The sequence below is a fragment of the Bos grunniens genome, chromosome 10 (assembly GCF_055505025.1).
Source record: "Bos grunniens cultivar Pamir isolate PY7600 chromosome 10, Bosgru_T2T1.0, whole genome shotgun sequence".
Classification (NCBI taxonomy): Eukaryota; Metazoa; Chordata; class Mammalia; order Artiodactyla; family Bovidae; genus Bos; species Bos grunniens.
The window spans coordinates 38,779,110-38,794,403 of record NC_141174.1 but is presented as its reverse complement, the minus strand read 5'-3'; the positions used below and the strand labels follow the sequence as shown (position 1 = coordinate 38,794,403).

General features: G+C 40.6%; 1 long non-coding RNA gene across 2 annotated transcripts in view; it reads right to left on the bottom strand.

The window, feature by feature from the left end:
* LOC147364376 (uncharacterized) overlaps nucleotides 1-15,294 on the bottom strand; it is an 85,893-nt gene that overhangs the window by 58,840 nt on the left and 11,759 nt on the right. Inside the window, exon 3 of one of the 2 annotated variants that reach the window (XR_015134425.1) lies at nucleotides 11,059-11,294. The exons of the other annotated variant lie outside the window; for it this stretch is intronic. This is a non-coding gene — a long non-coding RNA (uncharacterized LOC147364376). Of the gene's footprint in view, nucleotides 1-11,058; nucleotides 11,295-15,294 lie in introns of those variants that run through there. 2 annotated transcript variants of the gene reach the window in all.

The window sequence follows — 15,294 nt, the reverse complement described above, 5'->3', positions numbered from 1 at the left end:
CTTGTACAATAAAACAAAATGTAGAACATGGCCCTATTTATGAAACCATAAATGTTTATGCAGATATGTATGCATGCATATTCATACAGATATATGTGTGGGTAATATATAAGATTACAAAGGCCTTTTTAAAAAAGTTTGAAAAACTATGCACCTTGAAAATGTACCTCTTAGATCTTCTACTGCAGGGAGCACAGTTGACCAATGGCCCCTGGCTTTTGTGCTCTGAAATCCATCACTGTGTTAACACCAAAGCCACATTCTCCTGAAGCAGATTCCAGCCAGTGACTAAAAGCAGCAGAGATACCAAGGCAGACTCTTTTCTGGGAGATGCAGGACTCCTGACAAGAGATCATCTCAAAGGTCCCCCATTTGCCTGGTTAAACTTACTTAGAACTAAGAACTTGCTTCCTTCCTTAGAACTAAGACAGGGCCCAGACCTGCACAGCAATCCAATGGCTCTCTACTTACCTCCTCCAACTCCTTCCTCACTGTCCCTCACCAATGTTTTCCTTTTAAGTCTTTTATACATCTCATCCCAGGTTGGTATCTGTTACTTGGACTATCCAGACTAACACTAAGCTGGCAGTGGCTGCTACAGGGAAGTGAAAGTACATATAATCATTTTACTGCAATTCATATGACTTTTGCAAATTCTTTTTCTTAAAGATTCAAATTAATAGTAATAGCAGTAATCATGTGCTTAAGGTTAATGCCTTTTCTGCAGGAGCAGAGATGCATGTGCATAGACTCTCATACAAATACTCTGGTCCCTCCATCAACAGAGCAGGTAATCTAAGGATTCCCACTAAGCTTTGAACAGCATCTTATAGTTTTCACTTCCATTAGACCTCCACCATGGCTTTGGCAAATAGGTGGACTTTGTACCATGTACTTCTTTTTACAGTAGAACTTCAGCCTTCTGATCCCCAAACTTCTTGATCCAACCCAGTGTTTCTTCCCTGATTTGTCCCCCTGCATTGGAGAACTTGAGCTAGGAATTACTGTCCTGATGAACTAGCATACTGTGCTCACGACCACCCAAAAAAGTAGATGCTACCATTATCCTCATTTCGTAGATGCAAAACTTGAAATCACGGAGGTTAAGTCTTGTCCAAAGTCACATAGTAGAGCTGAAGTTTGGACCGAGGTAGTGTGAGTCCAAATTAGCTTGTAGCTTGAAACTACTAATTAAGAAAAGCCAACTTTCAAAAGGTGGTAAAATAGGCCAATTTGCTTTCTTTTATTTATATTTCTTTATTGTTCTTCCTCATCTTTCCACTTCAACAGAGGTATATTTTCACCCTCTTATTCCATTATCTCTTTCCCAAGTGGTTGTTTACTCTATGGAAATCCTGTCTTCGCATCATACTTGAGTAAAGTCACAATCTATAATTCTGACCCTGAAAAAGTGAGAAAGACATCGATCTGGCACTGAGGATAGGCCTGAGATTCAGACAAGCCTAAAGGAGAGGCCTTATGACTTAGGAGGAGATAGAAAGGATTCCACAATGCCATGTGATCCTGGAACCAGCAGAGCCAAGTTATGACAGTTTTATAAGCTCTCCTATTACTACTCTGAACTGAAGAATAACACAGGAATTTTAGACCATTCTGAGACCTATGTGCTATTAGCTCCAGGAGTGACCTTCAAAAGTGGACAGAAGAAATTGGGGAATGGAACATGGGGATATAGGAGACCACGTGTCATAAAGGAGCAGTAGGAACTAATTTCAGTGATGTGGGGGGTGAGATTTTTCTCTGATAGAGGGTAGAAGATGTTTCAGAAATTAGAGGCATCATAAGTAAAATCAAGAGCTGGCACCACTGCATCACACCCCTATGCAGAAGGCTGTGTTACTTTTCCCCCTCTTTTCTTGAAAGGGACCAATATCTGGTGTTTTCTCCCCAGGAAGAGATGGAAGAGGGAAAAGTCTCTATATCAACATCCATCACTTCTAAGGTAAGTTCTTTAAGTCAAAATCCCAAAGCATTGGTGGCGGTGGCCAGAGGGATAAATTAGAAGTCTGAGATTAGCAGGTACAAACTACTACATATATACATATACTACATATAAAACTTGACTTCCCTGGTGGCTCAGATGGTAAAGCGTCTGTCTACAATGCGGGAGACCCGGGTTCGATCCCTGGGTTGTGAATATCCCCTGGAGAAGGAAATGGCAATCCACTCCAGTACTCTTGCCTGGAAAATCCCACGGATGGAGGAACAGCCCATGGGATCACAAAGGATCAGACACGACTGAGCGACTTCACTTCACATATAAAACAGATAAACAAGGTGCTACTGTACAACACAAGAATGTATATTCAATAACCTGTAATAAATCAAAATGAGAAAGAATATGAAAAAGAAGAAAAAAATCCCAAGAGGTCCATAATCATAAAAGAATGAGATTACCATTCATTTTTTACTCAGAGTTACACGCCATGTGAGAGAAAAGGGTACCAATTCCCTGATCGCGATGGTGAAAGACCAAGCAGAAGTCAATGGGAGTTCTCTGAGAACTTTGAGGCCAAAGACTGGACACAGCCAGGTGAACCTTAGACTTGCTTCCACTCCCTAAGCACTCACTTATACAGCATCAGCTATGTACATGGCCCCAGAATGGTTGGGACAAAGCTAAGCAGTTGGAACAAAGAGTGCCAAGAAATAGTGCCAGCTCAAGTTATCAGTGGGAAAAGGGCAAAAGCAATGCCAGGTAACAATGCACAGAGACTACGATGGGCTATGAGAGCCACAAACCTTGTAGGAAGGAGGTTTGATGACTCCCAGTGAATGTTTTCAACGTTTGGTGCCTAGGATCCTTTTGGCCCTGCCCTACAATAAAATGGCACCCCTGCATGATTGGCAAAGTGCAGTGTGTAGGAGGGGAATTCTTCACCAGACTAGTAGAGTCAAAGAAAGGCTTGAGTAGTCCAAAAGTTTTCAGTTTCTAAATGACCCAATTAATGTTGTTTTTTGTTTGTTCAAGAGCTCAGACATGTTGGGCTCTTTGAAACTCCATGGACTGCAGACCCCAGTCTTCCCTGTCCTTCACTATGTCCCAGAGTTTGCTCAAATTCATGTCCATTGAGTCAATGATGCCATCCAAACATTTCTTCCTCTGTCACCCCCTTCTCCTCATGACACAGAATGAATGTTGGACTAATGAGAAAACAACTGTTTTCAACAACCTCTCCTGCCCCTCCAGCTCTGGTTTGGTTTTCTCAGACAGTGGATCTTTCCCATGTTTAACCACAGTAAAATCATTTGCATTCTTTTAAAGGCCAAGGTCAGTCTGGAGGAGACGCCTGCCTTTGCAGCCTGAAAAATGAGAACTTTGCCCATACAGAGACAGAAACTAACTTATGAGGATTCACTTTAGGAGCTACACCGGGAAGTGTCTCAACATAAGTATTTCCTACTCAAGCCTGAGCTTCCCTCACACTGTCACATCTTCTGAAAGTTCCCTTCTTCCTCCTCAATCACATCCTCTGGCTTTCCTGGTGGTTTAGCAATGAAGAATCTGCCTGCAGTTTAGGAGACACAAGTTCAATCCCTGCATCGGGAAGATCCCCTGAAGGAGCAAATGGCTACCCACTCCCGTATTCTTGCCTGGAGAATTCCATGGACAGGCAGGCTGGCAGGCTACAGTCCTGGGTTCACAGAGAGTCAGATGAGTGAGCACACATGCACATCCTTCTTTAGAAGTGCATAAGCACTTCTTTAATGCCATGGACCCAGCTTATCCAGCATACTTTGTTAGCCAAGGATTTTCCAGGAGAGTTTTCACTTCTGGGAAATGTTTGATTGTTCCCATAAGTCATAAAATTGTACCAGAAATTTCATTATTTCCACATCTAAATTATTCCCTCTTGTACCCAGAAATGGCATAAAAATCCTGCTGCCATATTTTATATCTCATTTTTTTTAATGGGCTATTCAACCATTGTCAGAGGATTTAGGCCTTGCATAACCAAAAACCATCCTGAATTTTCTCCCTTCAAAACCACAGCATAAATTATTACTGGAAAAGTTCCTTGCCATTGAAGCTTCATTCTACCTTGGAATCCTCAAAGCAATAGAATCAAGGTTAAGAATAATAGCCAATCAATTATCTAAGCTTTGTAAACTTATTTATACTGATTTCACTGTCCAGCAGGTTAGTGTCACACTCCCATGCAGTTCTCTCTCACCTAGACAGCTGTATCCCAAGATGCAGATCTGTATTTTAACTTTCATCCTACATGGTAAATCTAATTTAGAAGAAGACACCTATGTAGATAATTCTGTATCCAAGAAATGTGTTCCTAACTGTAGAATTTTAGGAGTTCAAAGAGATGGGAAAAACAGAGTTGAGCACCTTCCTGTAGCTTCAAATGGAGTCATGTGGGAAATCCCAATTCCATCTGTGCCCAAGAAAAGCCTAATACATAAGTAAAAGCCTCTGTTCAGATTAGAACCTTGGAAGTCTTAGTGAAATAAAGTTAATAAGCCATGATCCACTTTTTATCTGTAATAAAATACTAAAGATACAAGGCATTCCACATTCACCAGGACTACCTGAGTCCTCTCTGGTGACCATGAAAGTTCCAGGAAGAGTAGAAAATGACTTTTCCTATTCTCTGCATTATATCATACCATCAGAAATGTGTCCACACATAAGTCACGCCCATAAAAGGATGATCTGCTGATGTATTTATTATAACAGAGCTATTTCAGAAAATGTTTGGCATCTAGGGGATTATTTTAAAGATGATAATTAGCATTCATTCACCACCTCCAGAAATAGTTCTGTATTAGCAATGCTGTTTAATTTCTGGATTTATAATGTCACATTTTACGAGTTCAAATAAAGATGGAGACAAGATCCAATGCTGGCTGAATGGTCTGTGGACAGCTTACAGAGATAATAATAGTAATCTGAAGAGCAACTGCTGTAATTTTCCATTTCAGTCCCAGTTTCAAATATGAAACTGCAGGCTACCAAGGACAGCCTGGTTCCTTAGTAAATTTATAGAATGGATGATTTGAGAAGTTTGAATGAAAAATGTGGTGGAATATTTTCTTTTGAATGGAGGGGGATATGCAGATCACTTGCCAATTCTTTATGTTGTTCAATGACCACAATCCCAGGACAATATATGAGCTTTTTCCCTTTCAAGTGAAAAACCATCATTATGAGATTATAAAAATGTAAAGCAAATCCTTTTTTGTGCTTTGGTTCTCAACTTGGAGGTAGTTACAGAATTGGGATTTGCAAAGACCTTAGGATTTGGCTGTCATATATTTTAACAATATGCTATAATAAATCTTAGAAACAACCTAAATATCCACTAATTAGATAATTCTGGAAGAAATTTGTCATCATCCACACAAAGAAATAATATGAAGCCATTAAATTTGTCTATTTTTCAATACGAAAATACACGCAATCACATAACAGGACGCACATGCTATCTTTTTGACAGTGTTCACGCCCAAGGAGGAAGGCTGACAGTAGATGGTGGTAAAGAACTTCTTATTTTTTCAGGCAAGAATACTGGGGTGTGTTGCCATTTTCTTCTCCAAGGGATTTTCCAAACCCAGGGATCGAACTCAGGTCTCCTGTGTTACGGGCACTCTTTACCCTCTGAGCTGCCAGGGGATCCCACCCGTTATCATACTATCTGAATTTCTTATTATAAGTATTTTCACTTAAAAAGTAACTGTAAGTGCAATATAATTGCACAAATAAATGACCTTATGTCACTTTCTTCTCCATACTTTTGTGTATTTTCCAAATATTCATCAAAAAAATATTACTTTTATTGAAATATTGTTGACTTATGTTAGTTTCATGTATACAATATAGTGATTTGATATTTTTATAGATTACATATAACACAAAATCATTGAAAAAAATTGACTATATTCCCTGTGCTGTACCTCTCTGTGACTTATTTATTTTATAACTAGTAGTTTGTCCCTCATAATCTCCTTCACATATTTCACCTCATCCCCTTCCTGTAACCACTAGTTTGTTCTCTGTATCTGTGAGAGAAGATATTTGCAAATGATATGTTCAACAGGGAGTTAATATCCAAAATATATAAAGAACTCCTACAACTCATCGAGAAAAAAGCAAACAATTCAATTGAAAAACGGGCAGAGGGAGGTGGAAGTATGAGAAAAACAGGTGAGGGAGATGAAGAAGCACACACTTCCAGTTACAAAAGCAGTGAGTCACAGGCATGACATGTACAGTATGGGGAATATAGGCAATGATAACATAATCTCTTTGTACTATAGATAGAAACTAGACTCATTGGAGTGATCATTTTGAAATGTATGGTGGTGGTTTAGTCACTATGTCGTGTCCAACTCTTGCAACCTCATGGACTGTAGCCCGCCAGGCTCCTCTGTCCATGGGATTCTCCAGGCAAGAATACTGGAGTGGGTTGCCATTTCCTTCTCCAGGGGATCTTCCTGACCCAGGAATCGAACCCGGGTCTCCTGCATTGCAAACAGATTCTTTACCAACTGAGAGTATAGAAACACTGAATCACTATGCTGTGCACTAGAAACTAACACACTACTGTAGGACAATTACACTTCAAAAGCAAACGAACAAACGTGTTAAAAAAAGAGATCAGATCTGTGGTTACCAGAGGCAGGGAGTGAGGGGGAGAGGAATTGGATGAAGGCAGTTAAAAGGTACAAACTTCCAGTTAAAAGATAAATATGTACTAGGGATAGAAGATATAGCATAATAAATATAATTAACATTGTTATATGTTATACATGAAAGTTGTTAAGAAAGTAAATCCTAAGAGTTCTCATCACAAGCAAGAATTTTTTTTCTTTTTCTTTTATTCTGTATATGAGATGATGAATGTTCACTAAACATATTATAACCATTTAATGATGTATGTAAGTTAAATCAATATGTACGACACCTTAAACTTATACAGTGCTATACCTTAATTATAATATCTCAATAAAACTGGATGGAAAAAATGAGCAGAGAAACTAATTAGATATTTTTCCAAATAAGACATACAGATGGCCAACAGGCCAACAGACACATTAAAAGATACTCAACATCATTACTCAACAGGGAAGTGCAAATCAAAACCACAGTGAATATCACTACACTCCTGCTAGAATGACTATTATAAAAAAGACAATACATGACAAATGTTGGCGAGGATATGGTGAAAAGGCAGAGCCAGCATACTCTTGGTGGGAATGTAAATTGGTACAGCCACTATGGAAAACAGTAGAGATTGCTCAAAAATTTAAAAATAGACCTAACCATACTGTCCAGCAATTCCATCCCTGGATATTTATCCAAAAAAAGCAAAAACACTAATTTTAAAAAATAAAAACCTTTTATTTCTTTCTTTCTGTTCCTTGACATTTCTGATTTTTTTACAATAAACCTATGATTTATGTTTTTAAGTTAAATGGATACTGATGAAGGAGTTGTACCTCCAGAGAAATTCAATAATTTACTGAAGTCCACCCACCCAGGTAGAGGAGAACTTGGACTTCAACCCATATTTGTGAATCTTAGGAGGTTTTGTCTGAAATCCTGAGTAAGGGGTTTCAAATGTTTCTATTTCAGCAGGACAAGAAGGCATCCTTTCTATGTCCTAAGGAATCTTTACACATTAAGTCCCAGAATTACTGGCCTTTGTATCTCAAGAGTAAATTCATATGCTAGATACAAAGATCAATTTCTGTTCTCCTTCAAGAAAGGGTGTTGGTGCTGTTTTTGGCTCACTGTTTCTTTTCATGGCTTCTGAAGAACTAGGTTGAAGGACTTCTCCCCAGAACTAAGAATAGCGTTATTGTTTATTGTTGCTTAGTCACTCAGTCATGTACGGCTCTTTTTCGACCCCATGGACTATAGCCTACCAGGCTCCTCTGTCCATGGGTTTCTCCAGGCAAGAATACTGGAGTGGGTTGCCATTTCCTTCTCCAGGGGATCTTCCTGACCCAGGGATCAAACCTATGTCTCTTACACTGGCAGGCAGATTCTTTACCTCTGAGCCACCAGGGAAGCCCAAGAGTTGCGGGGAGGACCCTTGTTTAAAACATTGCTATGAAGGAAATGAAACTGGGGGTTTTCTGACTGCTCTAAACTTGCATTTCTCCAGAATAAATGTATGTTCTGTTTCCATAGAGCTCAGTTCACTGGTTTGCAGAACAATCTGGTACTTTCATCAGGAAGAGTGATTACCACGTAGCAGTTGCTGGGAACAGTATCTATTGTGCTGATTATTCATTGTCTAGAATTCTTTGTAATCAGATCTGGGAAACATTGTTATCTCTGAGCAGTCCCCACAGGGTCCCTCACACTGTTATCTGCACATTTGTGCAGAGGAGGATTTAGCCTATACTGTTTAAACACAGGGATGCAAGTTTTCCCAATTGCTGCAGTTTTTTCTGCTGAAAAGACTACCCTCACACCCATTTCCTCCTTCCATCACACTCAACAATCCAAATGAATAACATTAAAGTGCCACATCGTGGGCTATAATGCAAGTATGCTTGGTTAGATGAGCAAACAATATGTCTGGAAACATAAAAGCATCCTTCATCCCCCCAAAAAACACTGGTAACAAAAAGGATAGCTGGAGAAGGAAACAGTTATTAAGTTAATGAAAGTTGCTGTTCAGAAAGATTCTGAATCTCAGCTGAATCAAGAAGCATTTCAGAACTTGGGACCTGAGTAGAAACGCTTCCAAGATTTCCTGGGGAGCCAGGAAGAACAAAGGCCAAGGATAGGCTAGGTCAGCATTCAGAACTAAGATTCATGTCCCAAATTCTTAGATTATGCTCCTGCTTGATGCATACTCTTCTCAGTGCATGGCTTGTCTATCACATCATCATGGATGCCTGCCTATTCCACTCGTTATATCTCATGACCATGTTTGAGCAGACTGTTATACTCTAGAAGTCTGACTTGAGACTATATCGTTCTTTAGTTAAGACTTGCCTGTGGAGGGTGAACAACGTAGAAGGAAGTACAGGCCAAGGCCACACAGAAGAGCCTCTCAGAAGAGCTTCACTCAGTGAATTAGCATCATGGCATGAGGAAGCCAGTGAATCAGCCATTTTCTGCACATGGGTGGTTTCAGATAGTTCCATCCACCATGTCATTTATTTGCCCCAGAGAGAGGTCTGGTGGTTCTTTGTTGTCTAGCAGGACACCTCATGTCAAAAATATTTCTTTATTTATACTGATAGGCTTTCCAGGTGGTGCTAGTGGAAAAGAACCCACCTATGAATGCAGGAGACATAAGAGATGCAGGTTCCATCCCAGGGTCATCCCCTGGAGGAGGCATGGCAACCCACTCCAATATTCTTGCCAGGCAGGCCACAGTCCATGAAGTCACAAAGAGCTGGACACAACTGAAGCAACTTAGCACACACATATGCATATATATATATCACACATCATTGGAAGGACTGATGAGGAAGCTGAAGGCTCCAATACTTTGGCTGCCTGATGCAAAAAGCCAACTCATTAGGAAAAAACCCTGATGCTGGGAAAGACTGAAGGCAGGAGAAGGAGATGACAGATAGCAAGATAATTGGACGGCATCACCAACTCAATGAACATGAGTTTGAGCAAGCTCTGGGAGTTGGTTATGAACAGGGAAGCCTGGTGTGTTACAGTCCATTCGGTCACAAAGAGTCAGACATGACTGAGCGATTGAACAATAAAAAATACACACACACACCCATACATACACTAAATATATATATATTACTTTGCCTCAGTGAGTCCAATCTTCCAAATCTCAGTAACACTAACTTTGCCCATCAGATGTATATGAGAAGGTTAATCACAACTTGCTTAAATCCCCAGAAATACCAACAACAAACACCAACAATAATACTAGCAAATACTTATCTGGCATCCACCTGCAATGCAGGAGACACAGGTTCAATCACTGGGTTGGGAAGATCCCCTGGAGGAAGACATGGCAACCCACTTTGGTATTCTTTGCCCGAAGAACCCCATGGACAGAGGAGTCTGCCGGGCTACAGTCCATAGGATCACAAAGAGTCGGACATGACTGAAGTGACTTCACACAGCACAGCAGGTGCCAGGAGCTCTTGTAAGCATTTTCATATGTCACTCTCTCTGAGCCTCAGTTATCCCATATGCAAAATAGGGCTCATAGTACCTGCTTGGACTACATACAGAGAAGGAAATGACAACTCATTCCAGTGTTCTTGCCTGGAAAGTTCTATGAACAGAGGAGCGTGGCGGGCTACAGTCCAAGAGTCAGACTCGACAGAGCACAGACTATATATAATGACTGGACTAATATAAAGATTAAATGAGTTACGAAATGTACTCAAAACCATAAGGCCAATATGTCATGGGAAGCCAAGGGTGAGCCAGGATTCGCATTCAGGCAGTCTGATTCTGGATTCTGCACTCTAAACAATTTGTTTTAACCCTGTTTCTAGCGTCTATAAACTTGACAACTTCACCATCTGCCCTACATGTATATGTCAGACACACTTTGTGCTAGACAACACAAGTCACCTTGCCTTGGCTTCCTGCTACCCTTATTAACCCTTTCCTCAGGAGTCCTCCTCCTCCCAAAAGCATGCTTTTCAAATACAAACCATGCAATACAAAGCTCATACCCCCAACCACCTCCTCGATCGGGCTCTCACATTCCAGACCACTATCCACCTGCCAGATGAAATTTAATTAGCCTATGGCCAGATTCTAGAGAACAAGGGACAGCCCTATACCCCCAGAGCACTGAAAGTATTCAGCTAGCCAATCTGAAGCTCATTTACCTTGCCTCATCTGTCTCTTCATGAAAACCACAAGAAAGGCTCTCACCCACAGCTTCCCCCTCTTCCTCTGCCTCCTGACCAACCCCTGTGGCCTCCCTGGTATGGTATGCCCCTTCTTCCCATGCACCATGAGTATTAAATCATCCTTTCAATGTCAATCATCTCCTGATCTGATCTGCCCCTCAAAGTTTCTCTTAATACACTATATTAATAACACCCACTTTCCTACACCCAGCAAACAAGTTTCTGTGAATCAGAATGGTATATTTGGTTCATTTCATCTCTGAACACTTTCTTGCTTCCTACCATAACCGGGTGTAATTTCAAAGAATTCATCTGGGTATGAGGAGAGCCATGGGACATTTCTCCAAATGGTGTCTCTGATCCTTGACCCCATCTTATAATGATATTTCCTTTTCACAGAAGTGGGTAGGACTCCTGTCCTTAGGCACAGCACTGCCAAGGTTCATCTTCAAAATCTATGGAGATACAAAATATATATATAACAACATCCAGATCTATATCTATATATATCTACTCCAAGAAAATAAAATATTTTTTAAAAAATTTTAAGTAAATGTATTTTGACCAGAAATTCTGCTCTCTTGATGGTTATAGGAATGGGTAGAATTGACTTTAAAAAAAAATAGAAAACTTATCCCTTGGTATCCTACATTAGGCAAAGGAAAGTTATGACTGGATGTATGACAGGCCTAAGGAAGATAATAAATGAGGTCACAATGTTCCTCCACCTTCAGATGGAATAGATATTTGACAGGGGATAGGTCCCCACCATGGACTGCAAACAAAACCCCCAGTGTGAACACCAATATACCAGCCAGCTTGAAATCCCCAATGTGCTTGAACCACATTCTGAGTTCAGAGGAACTTGTTGTACAAGCATTATCTGACAGAGGAGATAATATCTGAAGATAATGTGACATATTATTTGATAGGAAACAAAAGATGAATAAAAGCCTTGACTATTCTCTGACTGTAGGTGTCCAAAAATATCCATCTCCTTGTAATCAGAAGAATCAGCACAATCAAACACAAAGAGGGAAAGTCTTTCTAACGATAACAGTTACTGGGACAGACTACCCACGGAACCTAGTGCAGAAGGAGATGCAAGTTTTAAAATCAGAGCATCACTTTGAAGCAATTCACTAAAATGAAACATTGGGACCTCACCATATCTAACTTGCTTCCTCATTTAAGTAAATTGTATTTGTGAGAAAATGCTTTATTTGCATCAATGGCATATGCATTGACTGCCAGGTTTATCTCAATTCAGATATGCATTTTAAAGTTGTAAACATATGGTTACAATTTCCATGGAGCTGTTTAGGAAATTTTTATGGATCAAATCCTTAGTCCTGACATCCCAGACAGGTTCAGAGATTTTTAAAACTGCTGCAAAGCACTTTACTTCCTAAAGGCTCATATATAACAGGAATTGGCTTTGGAAGTGTTTATATGCTCTTTGCTGTTGTCTATAATTACTTTCTCAACTGAAGTGGCGGGAAGGAGGGAGATCTAGGCTAGGAAAAGTGATGAGAAAAGCCTGAATAAATAAATAAAAGTGTCTTATGGGAAATCTGTTTCATCTCTCTGGTCTTGTAATTTTCTTTTTTCCTCCAACTATAATTGAAAAAAAAATGCCTGAGTCCTAGTGCAGATATTAAAAGAAACACTGTAGGTTTTTGTTCTGTGGATCTCATAGGCTTAAAGTTGGAACAGCAGCTATATAAAGGGTAGTGTCCAGTGAGAAGACTGGGAACAGTGATAAGTGAGTTTTGTCTCCATGGTTATTTAGACATACTTGAGAAAACCATTTTCACCTTACCTGGGAGAATATGAAAAATATCTTTTTCAGCTTTCCATTATGTTAATAGTATATGAACAAATCCAAGGTAGGGTACATGAAAGTAAAATTGCTATTCTGAGGGTGACTGAGCTAATATACAAAATGTACTATATGAAGCTGTAAGCTTCCTGAAGGTGAATAGTTGTGTGTGAGCCAGGCTCTCTGGGCCAGGCCGTCTGGATCTGAGAGAGCCCTAAAGCAAGATTTGGATAAAAATCAACCAAACTTGAAAGCAGTGAAGCCCTGTAGGACAGTGGAAGTCCTTCTTTCTCACATTTCATTTCTGTAACCTAATCGCTGCCTCCTGCTGAACTGAGCATACCTCACTCCTCTTGCTACATTTGCCTGCCCACTGGACCATGTTTGCCTACAATGAGCAGAAAAATGGTGAGAACCCGAGAAGAGCAAGTGAGCCAGCTGGGATCACCTGGCAGAAATCTCTAGTAAGACACTTCATGGAACCATAGTTACCACTTACAATAACACTGATATAGCACTTTTTCATTCCTTCAACTGCAATGCTTATAAAGACGTGACTGATATTTTTTAAATGAAGTAGATACACGTATAGAGACGTATACATGTGTTAACATGGAACACTTTTAGATATGCTTTTAAATTTAAAAAGCAAAATTCTGAACAATGAGTACAATGCTCTACTTTTTTAAATCAAGAAGCTACTTATATACATATGCTTCTCTACGTATGCTGCTGCTGCTCCTGCTAAGTCATTTCAGTCGTGTCCGACCCTGTGCGACCCCATAGACGGCAGCCCACCAGGCCCTGCCGTCCCTGGGATTCTCCAGGCAAGAACACTGGAGTGGGTTGCCATCTCCTTACCCAATGCATGAAAGTGAAAAGTGAAAGTGAAGTCGCTCAGTCGTGTCTGATTCTTAGTGACCCCATGGATGGCAGCCCACCAGGCTCCTCCATCCATGAGATTTTCCAGGCAAGAGTACTGGAGTGGGGTGCCACTGCCTTCTCTATGTATAGACTATCTCAAACTACAGAGGTAGGCACACTGACAATGCAGTCGCATGAGATAAAGTGAAACTGAAAGTGAAGTTGCTCAGTCGTGTCCAACTCTTTGCGACCTCGTGGACTGTAGCCCACGATGCATGCGACAATGCAGTCGCATGAGATAAAGCACTGGGCAATTCATGGTCAGAGATGGGAGGGAGGCTTAATTTTCATTTTGTCCCATATAAATGTTTACCATGTGCACATATATTAATCAGAAATTAATAGAAATAAACAGTGATTCATATGGTCTAGTTCTCAAAACAGTATCATCTCTAGAGAAATATAATCAGCAGGAAAAAAAAGCAATTTCAGAAAAAGCTAAATGTTTTATTTGCATTTCCTGAGTACCACATGTTTATATTTGTGTGTGCTTAGGTGTGTCTGATTCTTTGCAACCCCATGGGCTGTAGCATGCCAGCCTCCTCTGTCCATGCGATTTCCCAGGCAAGAATACCGGATCAGGTTGCCACCTCCTACTCGAGGCGATCTTCCTGACCAGGGATTGAACCTGTGTCTCTTGCGTCTCCTGCATTGGCAGACAGATTCTTTACCACTAGCGCCACCTGGGAAGCCCCTTGAGTACCATGAAGGAAGCTTATTTCTCTGTTCTGCTCCCTTCACATCAGAACCTTTCTCCCCTTTTCTCTCCAAATTCTTTACAAAACTCCACCCCTAGACCTGGAGTCCTGTACCTCCTGTTTTTCTCCCTCTCTCTTTTCTCCAAGTTTTGCATAATAAAGCCCCAGAGAACTTGACTATGGACTCAGGACCCCATTCACAGGACAGGGGAGGGTATGAACTGATTGGACCATCCCAAAAACCTCTTGAGTGGAGTGGGGAAGAGGAAGGCTAAGGCAAACCTGAGTCATTAATTTCTCATCCTATTTCATAACATTTATTGACCTGATAAGGGGAATTTCAGAGCTGTAGCACTAAAAGCTGAGGCCAGGACACCTGCTTCATCTTCCCAGGAAGATTGATCTGGATTGTAGCAAATGAGTCTAGGTAAAGAACCAGAAGAGCCCTACATTTGTAAACCAGCCCTTCAAAGTTATATATAAAAAACAGTAAGACATAAAAGTATGTGTTATACATATGGGCTTCCCAGGTGGCTAAGATGGTAAAGAACCTGCATACCCACCATGCATATAAAGACTGTTGATGTATAAGCCTCGGATATAAAGGGGACATCGCTGAAACACAAAATCAAGCATCTGAGATTTGGCAAGTCCCACCTTATGTGGACAGCGTCACTGTGAGCCGTGTACCCTCCCACCAGGGGCTCTTAGGTCTTGGGAAGTTGGGTCGAGACCCAGAATGTATACTCCCATTCTGCGGTCCCTCCCTTCAGTTAAGTTCTATATCCTTTATTAAAGACAAATTGAAACCTGAACCTACTTTAAAATGAGTGCAGATGTATGTGCCAATGTCAATTTCATCAGAAACACTGCACATAATTAAAGACAGAGGTGATCAAGAACAAGACAAACTTTGGCAACACCTGTGCAATCTCAGTCCACAAAAGAGGACTCAACTTATCTGGCCTTGGTGGCATATTTATGCCCACTGCAGACCAAGAGTCTCATGCA